Source organism: Apodemus sylvaticus, chromosome 20, assembly GCF_947179515.1.
Source record: "Apodemus sylvaticus chromosome 20, mApoSyl1.1, whole genome shotgun sequence".
Classification (NCBI taxonomy): Eukaryota; Metazoa; Chordata; class Mammalia; order Rodentia; family Muridae; genus Apodemus; species Apodemus sylvaticus.
The window spans coordinates 50,169,136-50,179,175 of NC_067491.1; the positions used below are offsets into that span (position 1 = coordinate 50,169,136).

The 10,040-nt window shown below is 43.3% G+C and overlaps 1 long non-coding RNA gene across 1 annotated transcript; it reads left to right on the forward strand.

The window, feature by feature from the left end:
- The first annotated feature begins 442 nt into the window (after positions 1 to 442).
- LOC127670444 (uncharacterized) lies at positions 443 to 5,607 on the forward strand. Its single transcript, XR_007974581.1, has 3 exons — positions 443 to 556; positions 3,285 to 3,376; positions 5,555 to 5,607. It is a non-coding gene; the product is annotated as an uncharacterized LOC127670444 (long non-coding RNA).
- Positions 5,608 to 10,040: the final 4,433 nt, after the last annotated feature.

The following is a 10,040-nucleotide window of genomic DNA, read 5'->3' on the forward strand; positions in this document are numbered from 1 at the left end:
TAAGCCCCCAGTAGTCTTTGGTGTTACTCTGCTGTCAGCTTGGACACATTCCACTGACAGAGCAGATCTCTGTTTTTACTTAGGCTTGTCCTGATCTGTTGTAAGCCGTAACTCGATGAAAGCATTATAAGGCAATAAGAGGGTGCGTGTCAAGGAATTGGCTGAATTATAGCCAAATGATCAGAGCATGCCAATGGACAGCTCAAGCAGTTGGTCCAGAAGGTGCCACTGGGTCCTGGATGACTGGACCCCTCCTGGATCTCCTTGAGGGCCTTGTATTTTTCTAATGGGAATCATAAGTCTTGGCATTTGCACCGCATTCTTCAGGGTAAAGATAGCCTGTTGAGCAACATCACTAATTAACCCTCACGCAGCAAACACTGTAGACCAGAGCTGGAGTTCCAGCACCAAGAGGGCCAAGAGAAAAGCTTGAATGTTTGCCTCATTGCTTTCTGTTGGCATCCTCAAGTATCACTGTGGACAAAGCGGGTGGAAGTTCTTTCCTCGGAGAAGCTGTCTTGGAGCTGAGAGAAGTGGAAAGGGACATGAGAGACAGGTAGGACAATGAAAATCCCTGAGGGACAACTCTGTAGAAACAGGAAGGAAATGAAGAGGCGAGCTCTGAGGGCATGGCTGCTGGGCAGAGGATTTGGCACATGCCAAGGCCTTGGGGGAAAATGATGTGTTTAGACAGGAAGAGAGAGAGAGAGGGAGAGACAGACAGACAGACAGACAGACAGATGGACAGACAGAAAGAAAAAAACAGACAGAGAGATAGACAAAGCCGGCGGAGAGAGAAAGACACAGACAGACAAAGACAGACCAAAAAAACCAGAGACAGATAGAGAGACAGGGAGAAAGAGGCAGACAGACAGAAACAGAGAGAAACAGACAGATAGACACAGAGACAGACAGATATACACAGACAGAGAAGAGGGTGAGAAAAGAAGGCAGATAAAGAGACAAAACAGTGATAGACAAAGACAGAGAGACAGATGAGACAGAGAGGGAGAAAGAGGCAGACAGACAGAAACAGAGAAATAGACAGACAGACAGACAGAAAGACATATAAACACACAGACAGAGACAGAGACAGAGGGACAGACAGAGAGAGGCAGAGACAGAGAGAGTGAGAGAGAAGAGAACCACATTGAACTAGCTGAGGCAAAGTGAATTCAGAGAGAAATAAGGGAGCGAAGGTTGAGGGTGATATGGGGGCAGGAATTCTGGGTGTTTTGAGCAGAGCACTAATCTGGACAAAACTGAGGGTAGATCAGAGGAGGAGATGCCATAGCACATAAAATCGCATTGTGAATGAAGAACCTCACAAGCCTTCCACTGAGACAGTCTCCATCACTGTCCCAGCACCCTGCCTCTGGTACCTGTAATCATTCATGCCAAATCTGTGCTGTCCTCCCTGGACCATCTCACCAATTGCAATGAACTGTGGGATGCTTGTCTACACAGTTCACTCATAGCTCTGACTCTTAAAAAAGAAAGACTGTCGGGATTGAGTGGTCACTTTTCTTCACTGTAAAATCGATCACATATCCAGAACACTTTAAACAGTAATAAAGTGAGTATTGCATGCTCCCATGCAGGTTAATAACAAAAAACGTTAACAGCCCCTTACACACCCAAGAGCCTGCCACAGGCACACGCCCTCCCGCCAGGTCTCTGCTCACACTAGTGTATGTGTCTACTGCACATAAGATCTAAGCAATGCTTTGTTTAGGGAAGGAGCACAAACCCATGGGTATTTTAGCTACTTAGAGGCTTCCTGGGGAGTCTGAATTGAGATCTAGGACAGGGAGCCTGGGTTGGTATTTATGAGGGTTTCCTAGAGTTCTTCTGGGGGAGTCCCTGGGCAAGGTTGTAAATGGCTCCTCCAGACCATAGGAAGCACATCAGAGCCAGCACAGTTTATCTGGCCAGACTATGAAGTAGGTCATGAACCAGACGTATGGACAGAACCTAGGCGGGGAGGGTGTGCACTCCAGCTACACGGTGGAGTCTGGAGATTAAGTCAGAGCAGGGCATTGCTGTGGGCTCAGTGAGTGTCCTCCAGGCAGCCAGCGGGGCACATAGGAGAGAGCAGACACCACTTCAGACAAGCAGCTGCCATCCAGAACGCACACCAGGCCCTTCGGAACAGCCTGTCTTCAGGTTAGCTTGGAACGTGTTGACAGCCCTCAGTGGGTCTGTCTCCGCTCAGATCCGCTCAGATCCGTCGGACTTTTCTTTTCATGTGTAGACACAGCTGCCATCCTGGGTTAACCCTTTACCACCCTCCTGAGAATATTTATCTTTCTTCTCTGACACTAGATAAGCTTTGGGCAGGGGCATGTGCACCCCATGCCTTCATTTTGGCTTGATTCTTACATTTTGTTGAAATGTGTAAGAAAAAAAATCAAGTTCATCTTTCTTACTAGCTTTCATTTTTTTCTTTTATTTTTGCTTATTTTATTTTTATTTTTGAGACAGTGTTGCATGGGGTGCAGGCTAGCTTGGAAATCCCTCTGTTAGCTGAGGATGTCCTTGAGTGTCCTGCCCCTCACCTGCCTCTTCTTCTCAAGTGCTGGGATTACACACACGTCAACATTCTTGGCCCACAGATATATTTTTTTTTAAAACAAATCTGAGACCTTGAATATTGGCAAGTAGGAACATTCTATGCAAAACTGTGGTGAGTTATTTGGCTAGATATATAATTGTTAATTACATGTTATGTAACTACGGGAATTTTAATATACAGTAGTTTTAAATACTTAAGTAGGTTCCTTCTCATTTTCTTCTTTTTTTTTTAAAAAAGTATTCTTCTCTTATATAATATGTCCTGACCACAGCCTCCCTCTGCCCACTACTCTCAGTGCCCATCCCCCCCCCACACCTCCCCTCTTCTCCAAATCTGCTCTTCTTCCAGTTCCTTTCAGAGATGAGCTGGCCTCCTAGGGATATCAACTGAACATAGGGTAACAAGATGCAATAAGACCAGGCACAAACCCTCACATCAAGGCTGGACAGGGCAACCCCGTAGGAAGAAAAGGGTCCCGTGAGCAGTCAAAAGAGACACACACATTTACTTTTAGGAGTCCCACAAAACCCCAAGCTAAACAACTATATCATGTGTGCGGAGGCCCTAGCACAGAGCCTTACAGGAGCCATGATTGCTGCTTCAGTCTCTGCGAGCTCCTATGAGTCCTGCTTAGTTGATTCTGTAGGCATTGTTCTCCTGGTGTCCTCGAACCCTCTGGCTCCTACAATCCTTCCTCCTTCTCTTCCAGAGGGTTCCCTAATGCAGACAAATAGTGAGCAATCCAGTAAGCAGTACCACTCCACGGCCTCTGCATCAGCTCCTGCCTCCAGGTTCCTGCCTGTGAGTTCCTGTCTTGACTTCCTTTGGTGATGAACAGCAATGTGGAAGTGTAAACTGAATAAATCCTTTCCTTCTTGGTCATGGTGTTTGTGCAGGAATAGAAACCCTGACTAAGACACCTGCCTAAGACAGGGTCTCTGTGTTAATTCCAACCTGTTGTCAGAAGAAGCTTCTCTGATGTTGGTTGAGTGAGGTAATGACTATGGATACAGTGATATATCATTAAGAGTCATTTTATTGCTATATTCATTTACCAGAATACTAGTGTTAGGTTTCCCCTTGGACCCATGACCTGTCTAGTCTCGGGTTCTTGGCCACTTTAGCAGTGTCAGATATGGGTTCCATCTCATGGATTAGGCCCTTCACACAATTAAAAAAAAAGATGTTTGGTTACACCCATAACATGTGTGCCACTATTATACCAGTATATCTTACAGGAAGGTCATTATGATGTGCAGAGTGTCATCTAGTATCATGAATGCTAGACATCACCTAAACTTTTCCATGTTCCATGACATAAGGAAGTATTGGCATTAGCAACAGGACCTTACCATCAAGCTGGGGAGAGCAACCAATAGTCTTGGCAATAGTGTGTGATATTTGACGGTTCCATGGGGGCCTTTTCAGGACGTGACTCATCAAAATGCAGCCCATTCTGGGCACTGAAGGCTTGACTTGGTGTGGTGGCTTGTCAAGTTGGGGCATTGTCTCCTCTCTTATTTGGTGACTCCATTTAGATTCCTTTCATGTCTGACTATATTTTAGGAAGCTTCTACATTTATAGGTTTCCATGCCTTTTTTTAAAAAATAGTCTTTAGTGTTACTTGTCCCTCTCCATATTCTCTCCTTTACTCCCCCACCCCACTCCCTATTTAGTCCTATTTCATTTTCCCCTTCATCTCTCCATAACACCATATTCTATGTTTCCATCCCTGAAAGATTCTCTGCTCTCCACCCTCCATCCCTTGCTAGATACCTAACCTCTGTTCTTGTGTTTCTAATTATCCAAAATGTCTCATCTTTCTTTATTTTAAAGAATCCTCTCCTAATTTTATTCCTGTACCCTTATCTCTTTTAAGAAGATTAATGAAAGCTGTTTCAACAATTCTTTACTTTCTTGTTTCCTCTAAGTTGCATTCCTTCTGTGTGTTTGTTGTGGTCTCTGTATGTCATGTTAGAACCTTTCCACATGTCTGGTAATCCATATTGCTTGTTATTAATAAAAATGAGGAAACAGAAAGCTCATTGGAAGCTTTCAGCTCAGAAGTGGAGCTGGTTGCAATTGACTCCATCAGACCACGCATTAGCAGACCCCCATCGTCTCTATCTTTTCATCTTTTTTCTTGGCTAGAGTTTAGAGTCTTCAGAAAAGATGCTTCTCATCTCTTGCATGGAAGATAAGAATCTTGAGAGCATTCTGTGGTTGCAGTTAGAGAAGAGGGCTGGAAAGCTCACCATAAAGTGTGTGCTGTAAACAAATTCACCAAGTCCTCTGATTCTGATTTGAGTGTCTACACTCAATACCAATTCCTCTACTTAAAACAAACCTACAGATTTACCCACAGAATAATCATATTAAGGAGATAACTTGAACTACATCGCAATGTCTTAGCTACCAACTTAGATCTGTCTCCTGTGAACTCTCATGTAGGTGTGTTTCCATAGCAGATGGTTTCCTGAGGGATTATCAAGGATCAAGTTTCTTTACATAGCTTGATTCTATCAAGACTAAAGGGATTATATCATGAAGCTTCTAAATGAAGAAATCAGGGGAGAGCTTTGTGTGTAAAGTTTTCATGGGTCAAGCCAGAAAGCAGCATTGAGAAGTACCTTCACTTCCTAATTCAGAACTGTTACGTAGCTATGTGTAATGGCTATTCCTGATTGTTAACTTGATTACATCTGGAATGAACTATAATAAAGAAATGGAGGACACACTTGTGATCCAGATCTTGAGGCTAGAAGATAAGGATTCTGACCTGGATTTTGACACAGAGATCTTGAGGCATAGTGGCCATGAAAATCTAAGGCCTAGGTAAGGTAGTACACACATTTAATCTCAGGAGACTGATGCCAACTGATCTCTGAGTTCAAGGTCAGCCTGGGACAAAGCAAGTTTTAGATCGAGGTATGGTAATACGCACCTTTAATCTGAGGCACGCCTTCTTTTGATCTAAGGCCTACATTAAGGACATCGGAAGAAGGAAGACTCATTCTTTGACCACTTGCACTTATCCGCCAGCACATATGTTGGAACCTGCCTCTTTAGGATTCCAGCTTATACAGAAGACCAGGTGAAACAACCAACCTCATGGGACTGAGCAACTACTAGATTCTTGGACATCACATTGACAGCTGCTCATTGTTGGGTTAGTTGGACTGCAGACTGCAAGTCATTCTAATAAATTCCCTTAATATATATGGAAAGAAGTTCTATAAGTCCTGTGACTCTAGAGAACCCTAACTAAGACTCTATACCTAACTGTAAGAGAAGTCAGGGAAACATGCCAACCTGTGTCTTCAGAAGGAAGAGGAAATGGGTTTGGAGAACATACACATCCCCCACTTTAAGGTACTATCTCCACAACCTATAACAAGGCAAAGCTGGAACAAGACTGCAGGTCCTGCAGTGTTTAGATGAGGACAAGAAAAGAAAAATGCTTAGTCAAATGCCAGGTACATGGGAAACCCAGGGAATCATTGTTAGTGTGCCATATTTTTTCTTATCCTTCATTAGTTTGTTTTACTAAAACTAGATATTCATTAAAAATTACATCTTTCCAATCCTCAGGAATGAAATGAAAGGTCAGCTAACAGTATCCAGCAGTAGAAGGAATAAAAAAAGTAAGAGGAAGAGGCCTTCTCACTGACCATCACATTGATGTCCATATAGTAAAGGTATACTGAATATCTACTGTGTACCACACATGTCCTAAAGGTCCAGACATAACCAGATAAATAAGACAAATCTCCCACTCTTGAGTTTACTGAGATCTAGCTGCAAATAAAAAAGTTAAATGTTGTCATTTTTTGGATATTTGGGACCAGTTTCCAATGGGAAGTTGGGAACCATTCCAAAGGATAAAGTGACCTGGGGTGATTTTCCATTTCAGTGGTCAGATAAAGGATTAGCTAAGGTTGTCAGTTAACTCCACATTGCCTGAGCCAGTGCTTAAGTCTCAGCCACTATCAGGCTGACCTGCAGCAGATCAAGATGTCATGCTTAAAGGAGCAGCTCCATGGCTTCCAGGTGTGCACACATCGTGGCTTTGCTTCTCCCCTGTTGACTGCTACTCCCTGGGGTCTTGTGGTAGTCCTCCTTCACTCCAATTCACCCTAATGGTGGAGTGTCCCAGGGCTCAATCACTATGCCTGGGTCACTATGCCATTTTCCTGAACAATCACACCTTAGGCCATAGCTCCTAACACCAGCTAGAAGTTAGAGGTTCAAGAAATTGTATGTTATATCAGCCTTCACTTTAACTTCAGTTTCATAAGCTCACCTACTTCTCAGCTTCTGCCTTGGAATCCCATTATCTGAACTTCTGATCATCTAGACCTTGTATCCTTTATTCCAGATCCAATGCATTGGTTAGTCTCCTAGTTAAACTGTCATTGTATACCCAGAACTCAAATATTCCTACTATCTGTACTTCTATAGCTTAGTCCAATACAGCCTCACCCTTCTTGGGATCATCCATCTGCATATTGTTTGTCTCTTCGCTTTTACTCTGACATCCTTATCATCATCTGTCATGGTTATAAGAATAAATACACAGGAAGAGAGAGAAGATAGATAGATAGATAGATAGATAGATATGTAACTAGAATGTAAAGAAAACGTTCATCAGTCATGTTCATGGTAGCTACAATGGTCCCCAGTAGCTAGAAAACTGATGCTTTCTAGGCATTTGGGTTGATTTAAATGAAAATGGTCCCCATAGGCTCATGGGGGTGATACTATTAAGAGGTATGGCCTCGTTGGAAAAAGAGACAGTATGTCACTAGGGACAGGTTTCAGATCCCAAAGCCAGAGCCAGTGGCTCACTCTCTGGCTGCTGCCTGCCAGTCTGGATCTAGAACTCTCAGCTATCTCTCCAGCACCATGTCTGCCTGCATGCTGCCATGCTCCCCAACATAATGAAAATGGACTAAACCGCTAAACCATAAATAAGCCCCAATTAAATATTTTCCTTTATAAGTGTTGCTGTGGTCATGGTGTCTCTTCATAGCAATAAAACCTTACCTAAGACAGCACTGAAAAAATTGCAGTCTTGGAATGTAGTTTCGCAGCTTCCCCTAAGCCACAGAAGAGCTTTTCTAAGAATGCCTTCTTTCCCAGGGTCAGAATCCTCACAGCCCATGGTGGACTGGAAATATCTTTTTCTGTTTCATACCCAGTGTGTATGCCTCCCTTCTGTTGATGCATATAAATGAGTTGACACCCAGACACTCCTACTGCTACATCTGTCCCCTCTGAGGCAGGAGCTGAATTCTTCTGCTGTGGCACCAGAGGGGTGCCCATAGCTTCTTATGCTTCCTCTGCTTCTGGGAGAAACCCACCAGCTAAGAAGGACCAATACTCACTACCGAAGCCAACTGCGCTAGCTCTTTAGCTTCTCTCTGTGAGTAAGGACTTGTTCTGTCCAGTTCTTTATTGTGATGTTTTCCTTGGCAACTCCAAAGGCAAGATGCAGCGGGCAGAAGTTTTTGAACTTCTGCTCCTGATAATAGACAACAGCTGTTCTTGCTCAACACTAGATATTCAATATATTTTAAGTACACAAAGGAAAGAATGTGGGTGCTGTCTAGAGATCCAGTATATTTGGGATAAATGGAGAAAAGCATGTGGACATTCTTCAGAGGACCTGGGGAAATGGAGACAGGCTATTTCCTTCCTGATAGAGATCAAGGAGCAGATTTAATTCTGTATCTGCATCTTTCATTCCTTATATGTGTCATCACAAATGTTGGGGCATGAGCTGAAGCTGGTCCCCAACAAGAAGATAAGACCTCAGAGGAATACAGGTTGAGTTCTTGTACTTGGTAGAAATGGCACAGAAAAGTATACCAATGCAGTGGTTTGTCCACCTCCATAAGAGCTGCTTTCTTCCCCTACAAAGAATATTAACAGCTCTCTCTGCTAAGGGCTCCTTGATTTTCATTTACTAAGTTTAGAAGATGTCGTGGTCTTGTACCAGACAATGGTATTTGCTTTAACATTCCTTCCACCTAGTTAGCATGACTAACTCATCCAGGTTTTCTAGGGGCTTTCCCAGTTTTAAAGTTGAGAGGCACATACCTTGGGAGCCCCATCACCACTACTTCTGGGCAACAGAAAAGATATCTGGTTATTCTATAACTAGTCTAACCTCCTCCACTTGAGTGATGACTCACTGTCTTATGACATATGCCTACAGATCCCTTCCATTCAAATGCCTGACAGATGGCATTCTTTTTCTTAGGCTACCACTGAGTACCTGGCTGTTGGTGATTTCTAAATAAGTTTGATTCTCATAGAGGTATGGAGGCTGTAAAGTTTAAATGTCACTAGCATGCTCAGTGAGGTTTCCTACTCTATCCTAACATGGTGGATACCATCACAAGGTAAGGCAGAGCAAGTATGCTGTTACAGGTCTCTCTTGCTCTTTTTACAAAGCCACTAATGCTGTTATAGAGTCTCCATCTCTATGATATTATAGGCATCACTCCAAATACCATTAGCACAATTTGGGGGCAAACTAAGTGTGAACATGTGAACTTTGGGAAAATACTTTAAACCACAGCACCTCTAGCTCCCTATAAAACCAAGATGACAGGCCATTGCTATAGTCAGTGCTGTTGGGTGCCCCAGATCTTTTCTGATATAGTCATCATCCCTAGAGCTAACAGTTCAAAGTTATATTCATCTTAAAGAAGCCTGTCTTTAGTCTATGGGAAGCTGATTTCCTGAGGTTTACAAGGAGACTTTGTTCTTTTTTCCTAAGGTCAATAACCATGTGGTGGTGGCATAAACCTTGTTTCACTTCCTTGCAGGTGGGACAGCCCTGTCATTTATATTTTAGGACTCTCCATGAAGCTCAGCTGTAGCCAGAATTCCAATGCACCTGTATCTCTACAGTGCTTTTATCACCGCCTCACAGATTTCTACTAAGAGAACTCCTTATACATCACTTGCAACAGGATCCCCATCTTAGACTGCCTCTAATCATCCAAACATGAAACAGCCAGTACTGCACATGATCTCAGGAAGCTACATGCCCGGGGTTGACTCATCCATCTCCTTACTATTGGCATAAGGACTCCTATCTCTTTGTTGGCCGTTGACTTAGCTTAGCTAGATGACGGCTAAGATACTTTCTGAACTTGGATAGAATACAAGCTTCAAGAGATGTGCTGGCTTGGGTAATATCCTGCTATTGAAAGAGAAGGGAAATAGTAATGTTAAAGACAGAAACTTGATAGCTTTGCTGAGTGCCCTGGTTGCACGGAGGAAAGAGGACCTGACAAGTTCAGATGGATTGCTCAGAAATACGAAACAAAGCATGGAGTTCAGTGGGTTCCCTGACAAATGTTTAAAGAGCCTTTCTCTTCCCCAGTATCCAAAGAGCCCCTAGAACCAAAACCCAGCTAAGATAAAACCTGAGGCTAAGAGTGTTAGAGC